Below are 19477 nucleotides of genomic sequence, written 5' to 3'. Positions count from 1 at the left end.
CCCCAAGGAGTTCGGCCGAGCCAAGGGGGGCAACCCTCCCCTTCCAAACCGAGTCCAACTAGGTTTGGAAGGAGGAGTCCTTCCCCCTTTTCCCACCTCCTCTTTTTTTTTTCTCTTTGATTTTCTTCCTATGGCGCATAGGGCCTTCTTGGGCTGTCCCACCAGCCCACTAAGGGCTGGTGCGCCACCCCAAGACCTATGGGCTTCCCCGGGGTGGGTTGCCCCCCCCGGTGAACACCCGGAACCCATTCGTCATTCCCAGTACATTTCTGGTAACTCCGAAAACCTTCCGGTAATCAAATGAGGTCATCCTATATATCAATCTTCATTTCCGGACCATTCCGGAAACCCTCGTGACGTCTGTGATCTCATCCGGGACTCCAAACAACATTCGGTAACCAACCATATAACTCAAATACGCATAAAACGACGTCGAACCTTAAGTGTGCAGACCCTGCGGGTTCGAGAACTATGTAGACATGACCCGAGAGACTCCTCGGTCAATATCCAATAGCGGAACCTGGATGCCCATATTGGATCCTACATATTCTACGAAGATCTTATCGTTTGAACCTCAGTGCCAAGGATTCATATAATCCCGTATGTCATTCCCTTTGTCCTTCGATATGTTACTTGCCCGAGATTCGATCGTCAGTATCCGCATACCTATTTCAATCTCGTTTACCGGCAAGTCTCTTTACTCGTTCCATAATACAAGATCCCGTGACTTACACTAAGTCACATTGCTTGCAAGGCTTGTGTGTGATGTTGTATTACCGAGTGGGCCCCGAGATACCTCTCCGTCACACGGAGTGACAAATCCCAGTATCGATCCATACTAACTCAACGAACACCTTTGGAGATACCTGTAGAGCATCTTTATAGTCACCCAGTTACGTTGCGACGTTTGATACACACAAAGTATTCCTCCGGTGTCAATGAGTTATATGATCTCATGGTCATAGGAACAAATACTTTTCACGCAGAAAACAGTAGCAACAAAATGACACGATCAACATGCTACGTCTATTAGTTTGGGTCTAATCCATCACGTGATTCTCCTAATGACGTGATCCAGTTATCAAGCAACAACACCTTGTTCATAATCAGAAGACACTGACTATCTTTGATCAACTGGCTAGCCAACTAGAGGCTTGCTAGGGACAGTGTTTTGTGTATGTATCCACACATGTATATAAGTCTTCATTCAATACAATTATAGCATGGATAATAAACGATTATCATGAACTCAGAAATATAATAATAACTAATTTATTATTGCCTCTAGGGCATATTTCCAACAACCATGTGGATGATGGAACGTCAAGGAAGCTCCTGGTCATGGGGAACACGGCGACTTAGAGATAAGGAAAACTACCAAGAGTAGGATGGCAGGACTTTGTAAACCCTAGGGCCTCGACCTGTATATAAAGGTGAGTCCCAGGGCACGGGTTAGAGATAATCGAGAGCTAGGCCAGGCGAGTTACGCCCTCCTTGTAATCAAAACCACCATTAATCTACACAAAGCAGGACGTAGGCTTTTACCTCCTCACGAGGGGCCAAACCTGGGTAAATCCGAGTCTCGCTTTTGCTCACCCCCTTTGAGTCGCCACCAAGGTGCGATGGCTCCATCTTTAAGTCCTTTCACGAGGACATCTGCCGTGACAAAACCACGACAGTTGGCGCGCACCTTGGGGCTAGCGCACGGTGGAGTTGAGTTCTCAAAGGGAGCCCTATCAGGGTTAGAAAGCTATGCGGTCGGCATCATGACCAAGAGCCGCCGCGGGAAGTACTACATCGACAACTCACTATGGGAATCGGAGGCCGATTCCGTCGAATCTGGCTACCAAGTCCCCTTCGGCAAGATCAACATCTTCATCGGCATGATCGGGACGCCTGTTCCTGAGCTGGACACCTCCACCGACACCGTCGAGCCGGCCAGGTACATGCTCCCCGTTACACGGCAGAACAAGAGCCGCCAGGTTTTCGTCGGCTTTACACATGGAAGTGACGCGCAAGACGAAGAGGCGGGCCAGGAGATCACCCCTGTCAATTCCGATGGTGAGTCATCCATGGGCGAGACGGCGTCGATCCACCTTCTTGAGGAGGGGCATTTCGGGGGGCTATCGCTGGCAATGGATCCCGAAGTCCTCAAGAGATCTCGCCGGAAAATCGCCATCTACATGGCGAGGTCAGCCCAGCCTCCTCAGAATCCCACTGGCAACAACGAGACCGGAGGAACGTCCAAGCCTCCAACGCAAACCATGACGGAACTAGCAGCAGAGATAGCCAGCCTTATGGCAACCCCGGTTACATCAGAAAATCAGGAGTCGGTCAATACAGAGCTAACCAAACTGCAGGAGGCAGTGGCCAAAGCACAACGCGACATGGAAGCAAAAGCCGCCAGGATCGAGACACATCGAGCTGCAGTCGCTACAGAGACCGATCGGTTGAACACCGAAGGCTGGCGGCTCGGGATACATCAGCGCACGTCTGACGCTGTCCATCAAAGGAGACATGGTGGGCGCGTCCCGGCCGACTTACACCCAACTCGCCTCTCTGACACTCCGTGCACCCCCGGGGCGGGTCCTGATCGGCCTCTGCAAGCCGCCCCGAGGGGAGGAACGGTTCCACCACCCAATCCGCCGCCGGTTTAGCCCAAGGACGCCCATGCGACTCGATTCGAGACACCGCGGGGTCACTTCTCAAACCCCGTCGACAACGTGCTGGCTCCAACCCGCCACCTGGAGTCTCTTCTGATTTACAGAAACACCCCGGCCGAGGTAGAAGCTAGAAACGCCATTGAGATGCTGAAAACGGCCGTGGTTCAACACGCGCAGTATTCCCATAGCCTTGATCGGCTCCACTCTACGCCTCAGGCGAGTCATACTAGAAGTCGCCACGAGGATTTCCCCGCAGTGACCAGCGGGCCGCGCCGGCTCCCCCAACACGATCTACTTGGGATGCCTGACGCACGAGCCCAGGATATTGTGGACGCAGCGCGGGCCGCGCGGCACATGGAACCAACGGCCGTGGCGGGTCAAGCCTACCCGGCCTACATACCACCGTCACTCGCGCCCCTGGACGGTGGGGGCAAACACATTGGAGTATCATGTCTCGCATCGGCTTTGCGCAACGAGCGCATGCCGAAGGACTTCAAAGGGCCTAGGAAGATTCCCAAATACTCGCTGGATCTCGAGCCCGGGTCATGGTCGAGAGCTATGAACTCGTGATGGATATGCTGGACGTTAGCGAGGCAATCTGCGCGAAATACTTCACCATGATGCTCGAAGGGACAACACGCACTTGGTTGAAAAACCTACCGCCCAACTCCATCAACAGTTGGGTGGAACTAAAGGAGCGCTTCATCATGAACTTCAGAGGGACCTGCAAGCGCCTGATGACTATTGTCAACTTACAACACTGCATTCAACGACCGAATGAGTCTACCCATCACTGGACCCGACGAGTTGCGGAAGTCATTCATTCGTTGGAAGGCATTTCGGCGGCTCAGGCGGTGTTGATCCTGGAGAAAAATTGCCATTATGAGCCTCTGGTGCTGAAACTAGGGAGGCTTAAGCGAAAGGTACATGACATGGGAGAGGTGATGGATGCCCTTACCAGATACGCCGAGTCAGATGACACCAAGGATCCCGGAGAGGGCGATGATAAAACTGGAGCTACCCGCAAGGGCGAGTTACAAAAGGGCCAATCCCAGTTTCAGAACCGGGGGAATAACCACCATGGCGGGCATGGCAAGAAGCGGCAACATGAGGGTCCTATGGAATTTGTTGCTAATACTTATACTGGCAACACAAACCCACGTCAGAAGAAACGAGGCTTCAGTGGGAAGAAAGCGCGTAACTACCATGAAATGCTTAAAGGCCTGTGCCCACAGCACGCCATGGCCGATGGACCGACAACTCACTCATGGGAGGATTTCTATGTGATGCAAGAGTTCCGGGCCGAGGCGCTCGAAAGTTGTCAAGGCGGCGAGCAGGGCCAGTGGCAGGAGCAACCCGGCGCATCCGGGTCCCGACAGGTCACATTCGGGGGTTTCCCCAACCAAGGACCACACGGCGGGTCGCAACACAATGCCGGTCAATACCAAGTTAATAATCAACAGTACCACCAACCGGGAATATTCCAACAGCCTCCCCCGCATGGAGACCCCCAGCGGCAGGAGGACCGGGACGGGTTCCAAAATAACCCCAAACAGTTGAACATCGGGCAGTACCACGTGTTCACCACCAACACCTGTAAACATGATCGCAAGGTAAAGCACAGAACCTTCGTAGCTGAGCCGGCGCTCCCTCGGTACCTTCACTGGTCAGAGCAACCCATAACATGGAGCCGGGAAGACCATCCGCCCCGAGTCAACAAACCCGACGACTTAGCCTTGGTCGTGGCTCCCCAAGTCAGAGGATACACCCTCTCCAAAGTCCTTATGGACGGGGCAGCAACATCAACATCTTATACTTCGACACTTTTTGGCGAATGAATCTCCTCGAGAAGGGTCTGATGCCATCATCCACAGTTTTCCACGGTATTGTTCCTGGTAAGTCGGCGTACCCCATTGGGCGGGTCAAGCTTAATGTGGCTTTTGGCACGGAATCAAACTACAGGAGCGAGTCTCTTGTTCGAGGTAGTAAAACTCAAGAGCCCCTACCATGCGTTGTTCGGACGACCGGCTTACGCCAAGTTCATGACCTGCCCATGCTATGTTTATCTCAAGCTCAAGATGCCTGGACCCAAGGGTCCCATCACTGTCCATGACGACAGGAAAATAGCCCAAGGGTGTGAAGAAGGAGATGCGGCTTATGCCGAGTCAGCTTGCGCGGCCGAGGAGCTTAAGTTTCACCAATCCCACGTCGACTCGGCAGACATGACGCCGCTCAAAAGGCCAACTATCGATTCTGAGCCGCCCCTCAAGTCCAAACCAGCGGATGACACCAAGGTCATTGATTTTACGCCGGACGACTCCACCAAGCAGTTCACTATTGGGGCGGGTCTTGACCCCAAATAGGAAAGCGCGCTCATCAAATCCATCTGTGAGAATCGGGACATCTTTGCATGGAAATCTTCTGACATGTCGGGTGTATCGAGAGAGTTCGCTGAGCACCATCTCAATACTGACCCCAAAGTTAAGCCGGTATGGTAGTACCTTCGTAGGTTTAACGAAGAGCGTCGTAAGGCGATTGGAGAAGAAGTAGCCCGGCTCCTCGCCTCCGGTTTCATTATCGAGGTTTTTTACCCAGAATGGCTGGCTAACCCGGTCTTGGTACTCAAGAAGAACGGCACTTTCCGCATGTGCATTGATTACACAGACCTTAATAGAGCCTGTCCAAAGGATCGGTTCGCCCTTCCCCGCATTGATCAGATTATCGATTCGACAACGGGTTGCGAACATCTGTGTTTCTTGGACGCCTATTACGGATACCACCAGATAAAAATGGCGGTGGCGGATCAGGAGAAGACATCCTTCATAACCCCGTTCGAAGCTTTCTGTTATGTGTCCATGCCATTTGGGCTTAAGAGCGCGAGGGCGACTTACCAACGCTGCATCCAAAACTGTTCACACAGCCAGATAGGCCGTAACGTTCACGCTTGCGTGGACGATATCGTGGTCAGATCTCACCGCAAGGAGTCACTTTTGGAGGATCTCAAAGAAACATTCGACAACCTGCGTGTTTACCAGATGAGGCTTAACCCCACCAAGTGCGTATTTGGTTTCCCCGCGGGGAAGCTATTGGGTTTCCTGGTGTCAGAACGGGGAATCGAGGCCAACCCGGAGAAGATTGAAGCAATTACTTCACTTGGGAAACCATCCAACGTTAACCAAGTACAATGCATGGCGGGTCGAATCGCGGCCCTGAGCCGTTTCATAAGTTGCCTTGGGGAGAAGGCCATCCCTCTCTACCAGTTGCTCAAGAAAACCGATCGTTTCGTATGGACAGATGAGGCCAATGAGGCCTTCGAAGACTTGAAGCAGCAATTAGCTAGCCCGCCATGCTGGCGGCTCCGGTAGACAAAGAACCTATGCTCCTGTACATTGCGGCCAATTCCAAAGCAGTCAGGGTGGCAGTAGTTGTCAAGCGAAAGGAGGAAGGGAAGGAATACCCCGTCCAAAGACCGATGTATTTCATCAGCGAGGTCCTTACTCTTTCCAAGCAACATTACCCGCATTGGCAAAATTGGTTTTTGGGGTATTCATGGTGAGTCGAAAGTTGAAGCATTACTTTCAGGAACACCTGATCACGGTCGTCAGCTCCGCTCCCCTTGGCGATATCATACAGAACTGAGAGGCCACTGAACGGATTGCCAAATGGGCCATCGAGTTGGGTCCCCATCAGGTACGGTATACGCCTCGGACAACTATCAAGTCTCAAGCGCTCGTGGACTTCATCAATGATTGGACCGAGTTACAAATCCCTGAGGAAATACCATATCTTACATATTGGACCATCTATTTTGATGGGTCGAGACAGTTGGAAGGCTCGGGGGCTGGCGTGGTGATAACTTTGCCTCACTGTGACAAGTTTTGCTATGTCCTCCGACTCATGTTCCCATGTACTAACAATGCAGCAGAATACGAAGCTCTGCTTCATGCACTACTAGGAAAAGGGCTATAGATAATATAGACACTAATGCCGCACCAGACAAGTGGTGCGCCACTACTATATAGCAGTGGCGCACCATGTGCAGGTGCGCCATTAGCGTGATGGACACTAATGGCGCACCACACACACGGTGCGCCACTACTAACAAACATTTTTTTCCAAAAGTACTAATGGTGCACTGGGCAGAGTGCGCCATTACTAGTTTAACTAGTAATGGCGCACCACTCACCCAGTGCGCCACTACTATAATTCTCAGCCCAAGCCCAAAGCCACCGATGCAGTTGCCTTCCATTTTTTTCCTCCAAATTCCCCACCCCGTCCCGGCCCGTCCCGCCGAACAGCCCTAAACCCCAAAGCCCTACCAACCCATTCCCCCGGCCGCCGCTGCCGTCCATGGCGCCCGCCCGTGCCGCCAAGCACCCCAAGCTTGAGCCCTCCGCCTCGCCTCCACCTCCGCCGCGCAGCATCAGCATCAGCGGGGCGACGACGACTACGTGCGGGGCAGTGATGACCCACAAGTATAGGGGATCAATCGTAGTCCTTTTGATAAGTAAGAGTGTCGAACCCAACGAGGAGCAGAAGGCTCTGATAAACGGATTTCAGCAAGGTAATAACTGCAAGCACTGAAAGTAGTGGTAACAATTGATTGTGTAGGGAGGTGAAACGTAACAAGCAAAAAGTAACAAGTAACAAGTAGTAGCAACGGTGCAGCAAGTGTCCCAATCCGTTTTGCAGCAAGGGACAAGCCTGAACAAAGTCTTACAGGAGGAAAAATGCTCCGCAGGACACACGGGAATTTCTGTCATGCTAGTTTCATCATGTTCATATGATTCGCGTTCGTTACTTTGATAGTTTGATATGTGGGTGGACCGGTGCTTGGGTACTGCCCTTACTTGGACAAGCATCCCACTTATGATTAACCTCTCTCGCAAGCATCCGCAACTACAAAAGAAGAATTAAGACAAAGTCTAACCATAGCATTAAACTAGTGGATCCAAATAAGCCCCTTACGAAGCAACACATAGACCGGGGTTTAAGCTTCTGTCACTCCAGCAACCCATCATCTACTTACTACTTCCCAATGCCTTCCTCTAGGCCCAAATATGGTGAAGTGTTATGTAGTCGACGTTCACATAACACCACTAGAGGAAAAGAAGACATACAACATATCAAAATACCGAACGAATATCAAATTCACATGACTATTATTAACATGACTTATCCCAAGTCTTCAGGAACAAAAGTAACTACTCACAAAACATAATAAAAATTATAATCAGAGGTGTAATGAATAGCATCAAGGATCTGAGCATAAACTCTTCCAGCAAGTAATCCAACTATCATCGACTACAAAGAGTAATCAACACTACTAGTAACCTTACAAGTACCAATCGGAGTCGTGAGACGGAGATTGGTTACAAGATATGAACTAGGGATGGAGAGGAGATGGTGCTGATGAAGATGTTGATGAAGATGCCTCCCCTCCGACGAGAGGAGTGTTGGTGATGACGATGGCGACGATTTCCCCCTCCGGGAGGGAAGTTTCCCCGGCAGGATCGTCCTGCCGGAGCTCTAGATTGAAACCACGAAGAAGCTCCCGTCTAATTTTTTCTGGACTAAGACGCTTCATATAGCAAAAGAGGGGGGCTAGTGGAAATTCAGGGAACCTACAAGCCCCCACTCCGCCACCAGGGGGGTGGCGGTGTCAGGGCTTGTGGCGCCCTGGCAGCCCCCCTCTGGTGGTTCTTTCGCCAAGCATTTTTTATATAATCCCAAAAAAATCCACGTAACTTTTCAGGGCATTTGGAGATGTGCAGAATAGTGGCCTGTGATTTGCTCCTTTTCCAGTCCAGAATTCCAGCTGCCTAAATTCTCCCTCTTCAAATAAACCTTGCAAACTAAGAGAGAAAAGGCATAAATATGGCACCACAAGTAATATAACAGCCCAGAAAGCAATAAATATCAACATGAAAGTATGATGCAAAATGGACGTATCAACTCCCCCAAGCTTAGACCTCGCTTGTCCTCAAGCGAAAATCAAGTTGCACAAACATGTCCACATGTTTGGGGACGAAGGTGTTGATAAAACATAATACGGACATGAGGGCATCATGATCACACATAGGACATCAATACATCATAAAGATTCTTATGGGAAAGTAACAATTCCTTCACAAAGCAAAGCATGAAGAAAAACCTTTCCGAGTAGTAACCAACAATAAACTATAGTCATTGAAGCAATTGCAATTTATCACAACATCAGAAAGAGTCAAATAAGAGCTTGTAAGGCAAACCCACATACTCAATCATCTCTTTTGTTTTCCTCAATTGTTACAACTCACGTGGTACTCATGGTGTCAAAGTTTCAGCTGGACACAGAGGAAGATAGGGGCTGATAGTTTTGCCTCCCAGCCATTTACCTCAAAGGTAAAGTCAACAACAATAAAGCATAAGTACTCAACTCCAAGTTGATATATGAATATAGATCTTTCCCAAGCATGTGACGGTAGCCAAGACAAAGGAAAAAATAGGGAATTGGTGATGATCACCATGACTCTTACAAGGGCAAAAAGTAAAGGTACAAGATGGGCCCTTTGCAGAGGGAAGCATAGGTTGTCATGCGCTTTTGAGGTTTGAATGCGTGTCCTCTTAGTGTGGAGGAACGTCACTTTATATTGCCTCCTGTGATAAAGAACTTTATTATGCAATCTGTCTCTTTTATGTCTTCCTCATCATAGGTTCGTACAAAGTTTATTTTCCACACACTAATAGATCATACATATTAGAGAGCAATTTTTATTGCTTGCACCGATGACAACTTACTGGAAGAATCTTATTCAATCCATAGGTGGGTATGGTGGACTCTCATGGCAAAACTGGTTGGAGGTTTATGGATGCACAAATAGTATCTCTACTTGGTGCGGGAGTTTTGGCTAATATGAGGTGGAAGCAATCGTCACATTCTAAGGGATCTCTAATCATATAACATTGTTTGGAACCAAGCAAACACAATTCATTATTTTTTCATCCTTGTCCAACATCTACTCCTAGGCATGTAATAGTTTGGTGAGTGCTCAGAATTGTAAAAAGTGTCTAAGATGATATATTTATATGTGAACCTCTCTTTCCTTATTACTTCTTATTAATTGCAACAATGACTGAGGTCTATGTTGATTTATTCTCAACAAGTTTCAATCATCATACGTGTCATACGTGAAGTTATCACTTTCCATAAGATCATCTCACGATCTTTCATGCTATCGTTCTTTTCATACTTTTGATCATGGAAGAAAGCAAAGCCCTTGACTAAGACACTCTTTATTATATAGCTCATAAGATCGAATACATCGGGGGAGAGAGAAAAGCAAAAGACTCAAACTAAACACTAAAGAATTATTCCTCTAAGAGAAGAAATAAAAGCTGAAAAGGAAAGAACTAAAACAAAGGTAAAATCAAAAGATATAAAGGTGATACGATACCAGGGCAACTCCCCCAAGCTTGGCAGAAGCGAAGGGGATTGCCCATACCAATGCTTAGTTGTCTTCCTTCGGTGGTGATGGTGGTGTTGTTGGAGCAGTCTTGAGCTTGTCTAGAGCAAAAAGTTCTGCTCCCTTAGATCGTCATTTTCCTCCTCAAGTTTCAAGACTCTATGGCAAAGCTCCTGCTTACTCTCCTGCAAGAAACGAGAGGGTATAAACAAGGTCTTAGGCTTCTTCCTATGGTCAGGGAGGCTTGACTTCTTGAACTCCACATGGGTGTTTGCAGATTGAGGTAGAGGAGTCTCCTCTTCATCAGAACTCGTTTGCTCCTTCCCTTTAGGCTCATAGTCCTCTCCCTCACCAGTGGTCCAGCCATATGGTTCCAAGTCCCCATAGACCTTGGGGTTAGCAAGGTAGTCAGCCACATAGCTCCCCCCCTCTAAATTCTGAGAAGACATCTTGACCTAGATCTGCGGCAGAAACAAGCTCGAAACGAAAACAGAGGAAAACTACGCGATACGGAGATCAAAACCTTCGGGTGAGTATATATTGATTTTTTCTGGGCCAGAAGGAGTCCTCCGCATGAAAACGGATTCCGGGAGGCACACGAGGTGCCCACAAGCTTGCCCTCTGCCACCAGGGGGTAGGGGGCAGTGGAAGGGCTTGTGGCCGCCTCGTTCGCTCTCCGGACTACTTTTTATTTTTCTAATTTTCCAAAAATTCCAAAACGGAGGAAATTTCCTATTGGAAAAGCATCGGAGTCCAATTTATTACGGAAACATATACCTCTTCGTTTTCAGGGTCTGAAACAGGCTGATAAACATCCCTTATGTACTCCTCTGGAGTTATGACATTGATGATATTGGTCTCAACATTTATGGGAGTACCACAGATGTAATGCTTGATTCTTTGCCCATTTACCACTCTAGGAAAATTTCCTTCCGTGTTATTGATTTTGATGGCACCAGAACGATATACTTCCGCGATAACATAGGGACCTTCCCATTTAGAGAGAATCTTGCGTGCAAAGAATCTCAAACGAGAATTGTATAGCAAGACATAATCACCTACATTGAACTCTCGTTTCTGTATTCGTTTGTCGTGCCATCTCTTAACCTTTTCCATGAACAACTTGGCACTCTCGTATGCCTGGGTTCTCCATTCATCTAACGAGCTGATATCAAACAACCTCTTCTCACCAGCAAGTTTGAAATCAAAGTTGAGCTCTTTGATTGCCCAATAAGCTTTGTGTTCCAGCTCAAGAGGTAAATGACAGGCTTTACCGTAAACCATTTTATACGGTGACATGCCCATGGGATTCTTATAAGCAGTCCTATAAGTCCATAGTGCATCGTCGAGTTTGCTAGACCAGTTCTTTCGAGATCTATTGACGGTCTTTTGTAGGATCAACTTGATCTCCCTATTACTCAACTCAACTTGACCACTGGACTGAGGATGATAAGGAGATGCAACTCTATGGTTGACATCATACTTAGCTAGAATCTTGCGGAAAACACCATGAATGGAGTGTGGACCGCCATCAGTCATCAAGTATCTAGGGACTCCAAATCTTGGGAATATGACTTCTTTAAGCATCTTAATAGAGGTGTGGTGATCAGCATTTTTAGTGGGGATAGCTTCTGCCCACTTAGTAACGTAATCTACATCAACTAAGATGGGAGTGTACCCATTGGAACTCGGGAAGGGTCCCATATAATCAAAGCCCCACACATCAAATGGTTCAATGACAAGTGAATAGTTGATAGGCATCTCCTGACGCTTACTGATGTTCCCTATTCTTTGGCATTCGTCACAAGACAAGACAATCTTACAGGCATCCTTTAAGAGAGTGGGCCAATAGAAACCTGATTGCAATACCTTATCATCAACAAGATAGGCATCCATTAAGTTTTTAGTAACTTCTTCTCTTCGCGCTCTTTGCGCTCTGAGAGGAGAGCACTAATAATGACAGGATATATCTCCTTATCATCAAGATAGGCATACTTAAGAGTATCAGGCAACTGTTTAAGCTCGAACACAGGATCACCCTTTGGTGGGGGAGGATCCCCAAGCAGTTCAACACGCAGATTATTCTTGAGAACAGGATATTGTTCTAAGACAATTTTATCTATCTCATCTCTCTCCTCCATATGCATATCATTTTCATGCTCAAGAAGATATTGCTCTAAAGGATCCTTAGGAGGTACGGCAATAGAGGCAAGAGAAATAATTTCATCCCTACCAGATAACTCTCTTTCATGGGGTTGTCTTCCAAACTTGGAGAAGTTGAATTCATGAGACACACCATCGAAACTAACTGTGACGGTCTCCTTAATGCAATCAATGTGAGCATTGACAGTGTTGAGAAAGGGTCTACCGAATATGATGGGACAAAAGCTATCTTCTGCAGTACCAAGGACGAGGAAATCAGTAGGATACTTCGTCTTACCACAGAGGACTTCTACGCCTCTCACAATTCCCAGAGGGCAGATAGTGTCTCTATTAGCTAGCGTAACAGTGACATCAATGGGTTCTAACTCAGCAGGTGCAATCTCATCTTTGATTTCATCATATAGAGAACGGGGTATTGCACTAACACTAGCTCCCATATCACATAAACCATGGTAACAGTGATCTCCTATATTGACAGAAACAACGGGCAGGCCAACTACAGGTCCGTGTTTGTCTTTCGCGTGAGGTTTAGCAATTCTAGTGGAGTCCTCACAGAATTTGATAACATGCCCATCTATGTCTTCGGCTAAGAGATCTTTGACAATAGCAACACTAGGTTCAACTCTAATCTGTTCAGGGGGTGCAAGTGGTGTAATGTAACTCCTACGTATCACAGTTGGAGCTTTAGAATAATCCTTTATCCTAGTAGGGTATGGTGGGGTTTCTGAGTCTAAGCACAAGGAACAACAGGATCACCAAAAGCAATGACTTTCTCCTCAACTAGATTGGTTTTGGCTATGTTGCTTTCTATAGGAGGATGATATTTAAACCACTTCTATTTGGGAAGATCAACATGAGCAGCAAAAGATTCACATAGAGAAGCAACTATCTCAGAGTCAAGTCCATACTTAGCGCTAAAATCTCTAGAAGTGTTTGTCTCAACAAAAGATTTAACGCAATCAAACTGAAAATTCATACCTGACTCCTTACCTTCCTCCAGCTCCCAATCTTCAGAGTTGCGTTTGATTCTCTCCAATAAATTCCACTTGTGATCAATATCCTTCTTCATAAAAGAACCGATACAAGAAGTGTCAAGCATGGTACGATCTTCATGAGAAAGCCGAGCATAAAAGTTTTGAGTGATGATTTCTCTCGAGAGCTCATGATTGGGGCATGAATATAGCATTGATTTAAGCCTCCCCCAAGCTTGAGCTATGCTTTCCCTATCACGAGGCCAAAAGTTATAAATAAAGTTCCGATCATGATGTACTAAATGCAGGATAGAACTTTTAATCAAATTCCAATTTCAACCGATTGTAGCCCCATGATCTAGTATCATCACATAGCCTGTACCATGTCAATGCCTTATCCTTCAAAGATAAAGGAAATACTTTCTTATTTACCTCATCCCCGGGCAAACCTGCAAGCTTAAATAAACCACAAACTTCATCTACATAGATCAGATGCAAGTCTGGATGTGAAGATCCATCTCCTGTGAAAGGATTAGCCAACAGTTTCTCAAGCATACCCGAAGGAATTTCATAAAAGATATTTTCAGTAGGTACCTCAGGTTGAGGAGGAAATCCTCATGCTTCCGTTCGTGGTGAAGATACGCCGAACAAACTCCTCAAAGGAACAGTTTCCATAGTGACAAGTGACAATAAATTTCAGCACAGTATATAAATGTTTCCTTACCAATTTCCACTTACCAAAGGCGCGTCACTCCCCGGCAACAGTGCCAGAAAAGAGTCTTGATGACCCACAAGTATAGGGGATCAACCGTAGTACTTTCGATAAGTAAGAGTGTCGAACCCAACGAAGAGTAGAAGGCTCTGATAAACGGATTTCAGGAAGGTAATAACTCCAAGCACTGAAAGTAGCGGTAACAAGTGATTGTGTAGCGAGGTGAAACGTAACAAGCAAAAAGTAACAAGTAATAAGAAGTAGCAACGGTGCAGCAGGTGGCCCAATCCCTTTTGCAGCAAGGGACAATCCTGAACAAAGTCTTATAGGAGGAAAAACGCTCCCGAGGACACACGGGAATTTCTGTCATGCTAGTTTCATCATGTTCATATGATTCACGTTCGTTACTTTGATAGTTTGATATGTGGGTGGACCGGCGCTTGGGTACTGCCTTTACTTGGACAAGCATCCCACTTATGATTAACCTCTCTCGCAAGCATCCGCAACTACAAAATAAGAATTAAGACAAAGTCTAACCATAGCATTAAACTAGTGGATCCAAATCAGCCCCTTACGAAGCAACACATAGACCGGGGTTTAAGCTTCTGTCACTCCAGCAACCCATCATCTACTTACTACTTCCCAATGCCTTCCTCTAGGCCTAAATATGGTGAAGTGTTATGTAGTCTACATTCACATAACACCACAAGAGGAAAAGACAACATACAACATATCAAAATACCGAACGAATATCAAATTCACATGACTATTATTAACATGATTTATCCCATGTCCTCAGGAACAAAAGTAACTACTCACAAGACATAATCATAATCATGATCAGAGGTGTAATGAATAACATCAAGGATCTGAACATAAACTCTTCCACCAAGTAGTCCAACTAGCATCAACTACAAAGAGTAATCAACACTACTAGTAACCTTAAAAGTACCAATCGGAGTCGTGAGACGGAGATTGGTTACAAGAGTTGAACTAGGGATTGGAGAGGAGATGGTGCTGATGAAGATGTTGATGAAGATGCCTCCCCTCCGACGAGAGGAGTGTTGGTGATGACGATGGCAACGATTTCCCTTTCCGGGAGGGAAGTTTCCCCGGCAGGATCGTCCTCCCGGAGCTCTAGATTGGATCTTCTCAAGTTCCGCCTCGTGGCGGCGGCGAAACCACGAAAAAGCTCCCGTATGATTTTTTCTGGACCAAGACGCTTCATATAGCAAAAGAGGGGGGCTAGTGGGCCGTCAGGGAGCCCACAAGCCCCCACTCCGCCACCAGGGGGGTGGCGGTGTCAGGGCTTGTGGCGCCCTGGAAGCCCCCCTCTGGTAGTTCTTTCGCCCAGTATTTTTATATAATCCCAAAAAAATCGACGTAACTTTTCAGGGCATTTGGAGATGTTTAGAATAGAGGACTAGGATTTCCTCCTTTTCCAGTCCAGAATTCCAGCTGCCTGAATTCTCCCTCTTCAAATAAACCTTGCAAAATAAGAGAGAAAAGGCATAAATATGGTACCACAAGTAATATAACAACCCAAAAAGCAATAAATATCATAATGAAAGCATGATGCAAAATGGACGTATCAGGCAAGATCATGGAGATGGAGCTCTGCAACTTCATGACCTACGACAGCCTCGTCTGCCGCCCCGACCCACGCCTCAACCTCGCCGTCGGCCCCAACGGTTCCGGCAAGAGCTCCCTCGTCTGCGCCATCGCGCTCGCCCTCGCCGCCGACCCCTCCATCCTCGGCAGGTCCTCCAGCGTCGGGGCCTTCGTCAAGCGCGGCGAGGAGTCCGACCATGTCCGCCTCTCCCTCCGCTCCCAGGCACAGGCCAGCGACATCCACATCACCGGCAAGATCGATACCAACAATAAGTCTGAGTGGCTACTCGATGGGCTCTACTACGTTTAGGGGAGAAGTGTTTGGGCCTGTTCTCCTTGAGGTTTGTTTTGTTAGTTGTATGCCTACCAACTGCTTCTTTCTCTGCATCCAAGATTCTTATCATGCTACTTTCTTTGGCTGATTTCAGGTCAACGTTCATAGTAAAACTCACGTTGGTTACTTGGAAAGCCACGTTCCAAACTATATATGGAGGGTACTAATACTATGATAATTTTTCCTGTTTAGTTGCTAAATCCTGGTGTGTGTGCTACTTATTGTTTTCCTTTACCTTCGCATTTCCACTGAATATGCCCCCTCAATTCATAATGTGTTCGGCTAGCATACCTAGGAGGCACAAAATTGAAGTAATACTTGACAGGACTTGGAATAGTCCTATACTCCTATGATATCGAATGTTACTTGCATTTTGTGCCTGCTAGGTAGTCATATATTATGAACTAGAGGTAGTATAAAGAAAGGAGCCTTTGATCGAACCGATGCAGGTTTCTCACATGTCATGTGAACGATTAATGTGCAGAGTAGACTGATTATCCAGTTACTGAAGATGATGAGTGTCCAATAAGACGACATGCCTGGAAACTTTTTCGAGATATTATTCCTTTCCTTGCTGTCTGTATTTCTTTTGCGGATCTTGTCAACTATCTTATTGATTTCCATGTGAAAGCATTATATCTGCAACAAATTAACTGCCATTTCGTTGTGTGTGCCAGTCATTCATTACACAGAATGCTTCCGACCGTGACCTCTTGGTTAGACAACTGAAGCAATATGGTACTCCTATTATGAACTACACAGGGGCAATAGCATCATGTGTGAGCCATTGAACATTACCCCGGAGGTGATGACCTATATGCCAATCAAAGTTACTCCCTCGGTCCCGTAATGTAAGACTTTTTTGACTCTAGTGTACTGTCAAAAACGTCTTACATTATGGGATGGAGGGGCATTGATGTTTATTACTTCTTGTTTCTCTCCTGTTTGTATTATGAGAGTTATTTTGCTTTGAAATCTTTGCGCGTGTTGCAATGTGTGCATTAAGACTTAAAGCTAGGTCCTCTCTTTCATCATCTCTACCCTTTTCTCTAATTGTTTATGCATGAACAGTTCACTTCACCACACAAATTATCATCTCTCATCTTAGGTAGACACTTAATGTGACTATGTGAGGACATCATACTAAAGTAATTGTCTTTGACTTCATCAATATTGGATCTTTCTTTATCGTTCTGCCCAGTTAAAATGTGCTCAGCAAAAATAAAGCCGAGGGGTTAAAATTTCAGTGTCATTTTGACAGATGAAGCAACTTGGGATCACATCAAGACTCGATCAAGAATTTGAGGCTCCTCCTGCTGTAAAAAATGTTTTGATTACTCAGGCTTTAGTGGATCAATCGGTATAACACTGCTTGTATCCGGTTCATGAATCTGCACCAAGTTGCACTGGTTATGGCTTTAAATAAATTTTCTTCTTTTCCATGTCCATGCAGTATATTGGTACAAATCAAACGGATAAAAGCGCAGATGATGTGGTAAAGTTAGGTATTAATGACCTTTGGACTCCACGTAACCATTATGGATGGAGTAGATCAAGATATGGTGGCCATTTGTAAGCAAATGTAGATTCAATCTACCCGTCACGCCTCTTCATGTGCGGTATGTGTTACGATCTCAGGTTTGATAAGTTATTCAATTATATGGTTCACATATGTCTAACGCTTGTCAGCTTTTCTTCCAGACGTGAATGTTAGTGACATTGAAATGCTTCGATCTGAAAAGGATCAACATGCAAAAAATGTTGAAGGCATGGAGGAAGCCTTAAAAGAGCTCCAGAAAGATCAAAGAAAATTAGAAGATGAAGAGGCAGTATATGGCACTTGCCGGTCAACTTTCCTACTTTGTCTATCGCTCTTGCTGGTCAACTTTCCTACTTTGTAGTATTTGGCACCATGACGGGTGGCTGCCTTCAGTATTCACCCAAGATCAAGTTCACCATACTTAAAATCTTGGAAAGTGAGTTTCTACCCCAAAGATAGCTTGTTCTGCCAAACCAAACTATTGTAATTGCAACTCAGTCCTTGAAATCCAGCAGTATATTATCACCAAAATAATCCAGCAGTACATTTGGAGCTTCACTGAGAAGTTATACGTGCAAACACATTTGTTGAATATCTCTCGGCCTTCAAACAGTCAATATTTTGTCTGGACACTTGTTGCAGTTGATCAGTTGAAGCAGGGTTGCTTGCCAATTTATCTTTTTGAAATAGATCTCAGCTGAATAGTTGATATTCCTCGACATTGGTTGATGAATAGTTTAGCACATGGTGTCTTGTTGTTTCATAATGGTTGTTTTTTAAATTTACCATCAGGCCAAAGAATCACTCAAGAGCACAGGCAGGCGGTGAATAAGACAAACTCGCTACTCACGGTCTCGAGACTTGTAATGTTCTAACTTTGTTCGGTATTTTAAATTCGGAGACTAATATGATGAATTGTATTCGGAGACTAATCTTCTATTGTATTCGATAAATCTGCTGTTTATATGTTGTGCTCTCTATATTATGTGCAGTAATATGTTTTGTAACCTGTGCAAATATCAGAAAAGAAAAAAAATAATACCTAATATTCATACTAGTGGCGCACCACCGAGCACTTTAGTGGCGCACTGCAAAAAGCACACTAGTGGCGCATCGTCAACTAGTGCGCCATTAGTAAGCCAGAGCACATGGGTAAATATGGCCCCCTGGGAGGCATACGAATGGCGCACCATGGGCTATACTAATGGTGCACTGCCTCGTGCGCCATTAGTATACCAGATACTAATGGCGCACCTGTGGTGCGCCATTAGTAAAAAATTCTAATGGCGTGATGCTAGTGGCGCACCTGTAGTGCGCCATTAGTAGCCAAAACAGGTGTGCCACTAGCAGGCCTTTTCCTAGTAGTGATGGTTTGCGACTCGCCAAGGAGATGAAGCTCACGAGAGTGAGATGCTTGGGCGATTCTGATCTGGTGGCGCAGCAGGTTTCTGGCACCTGGGATTCACAAGAACCTTTGATGGCGGCTTACAGACGGGCTGTGTCAGATGTGGCGGGTCGTTTCAGTGGCTATCAAGTTGATCACGTCGATCGATGACTTAACGAAGCAACGGACGCTCTTTCCCGCCTTGGTTCGCAGCGTAAGCCGGTTCCTCCCAATGTCTTTTTTGATATATTGTATAACCCTTCAGTAAAACTGCCTTCGGAAGAAGACTTGGTGGTACCAGACCCCGAATCTCAACTCGTGGCGGCTCTTCACGCTACTCCGGATTGGACGATTCCCTACATGGCATATCTCACCAGAGGCGAGTTACGTGCCGACGAGCTGTTAGCTCGCCAAGTTGTCCGTCGGCGCAAATCTATGATCATACACAACGGCGAGTTACACAAGTGAAGCACCTCAGGGGTATTTCAAAGATGCGTTTCTTGTGAGCAAGGATGTATGATCCTCAATGAGATTCATGCGGGCGATTGTGGTCATCATGCTGGATCCCGATCCTTGGTTTCTAAAGCCTTTAGGCATGGGTTTTATTGGTTGATGGCTCACGCAGACGCGGAGGAGATCATCCGCCGATTTGAT

The 19477-nt window shown here is 46.4% G+C and overlaps 2 long non-coding RNA genes across 2 annotated transcripts; both read left to right on the top strand.

Moving 5' to 3' along the window:
• Nucleotides 1-15988: 15988 nt before the first annotated feature.
• LOC123408057 lies at nt 15989-17333 on the top strand. The gene is made up of 3 exons (XR_006612712.1): nt 15989-16059; nt 16577-16704; nt 17161-17333. It is a non-coding gene; the product is annotated as an uncharacterized LOC123408057 (long non-coding RNA).
• Nucleotides 17334-17445: 112 nt separating this feature from the next.
• LOC123408050 lies at nt 17446-17705 on the top strand. The gene is made up of 2 exons (XR_006612711.1): nt 17446-17518; nt 17601-17705. It is a non-coding gene; the product is annotated as an uncharacterized LOC123408050 (long non-coding RNA).
• Nucleotides 17706-19477: the final 1772 nt, after the last annotated feature.

The sequence above is a fragment of the Hordeum vulgare genome, chromosome 1H (assembly GCF_904849725.1).
Source record: "Hordeum vulgare subsp. vulgare chromosome 1H, MorexV3_pseudomolecules_assembly, whole genome shotgun sequence".
Taxonomy (NCBI): Eukaryota; Viridiplantae; Streptophyta; class Magnoliopsida; order Poales; family Poaceae; genus Hordeum; species Hordeum vulgare.
Note: the sequence above shows the minus strand (reverse complement) of the source record. Positions and strands in the feature narration are given on the sequence as shown.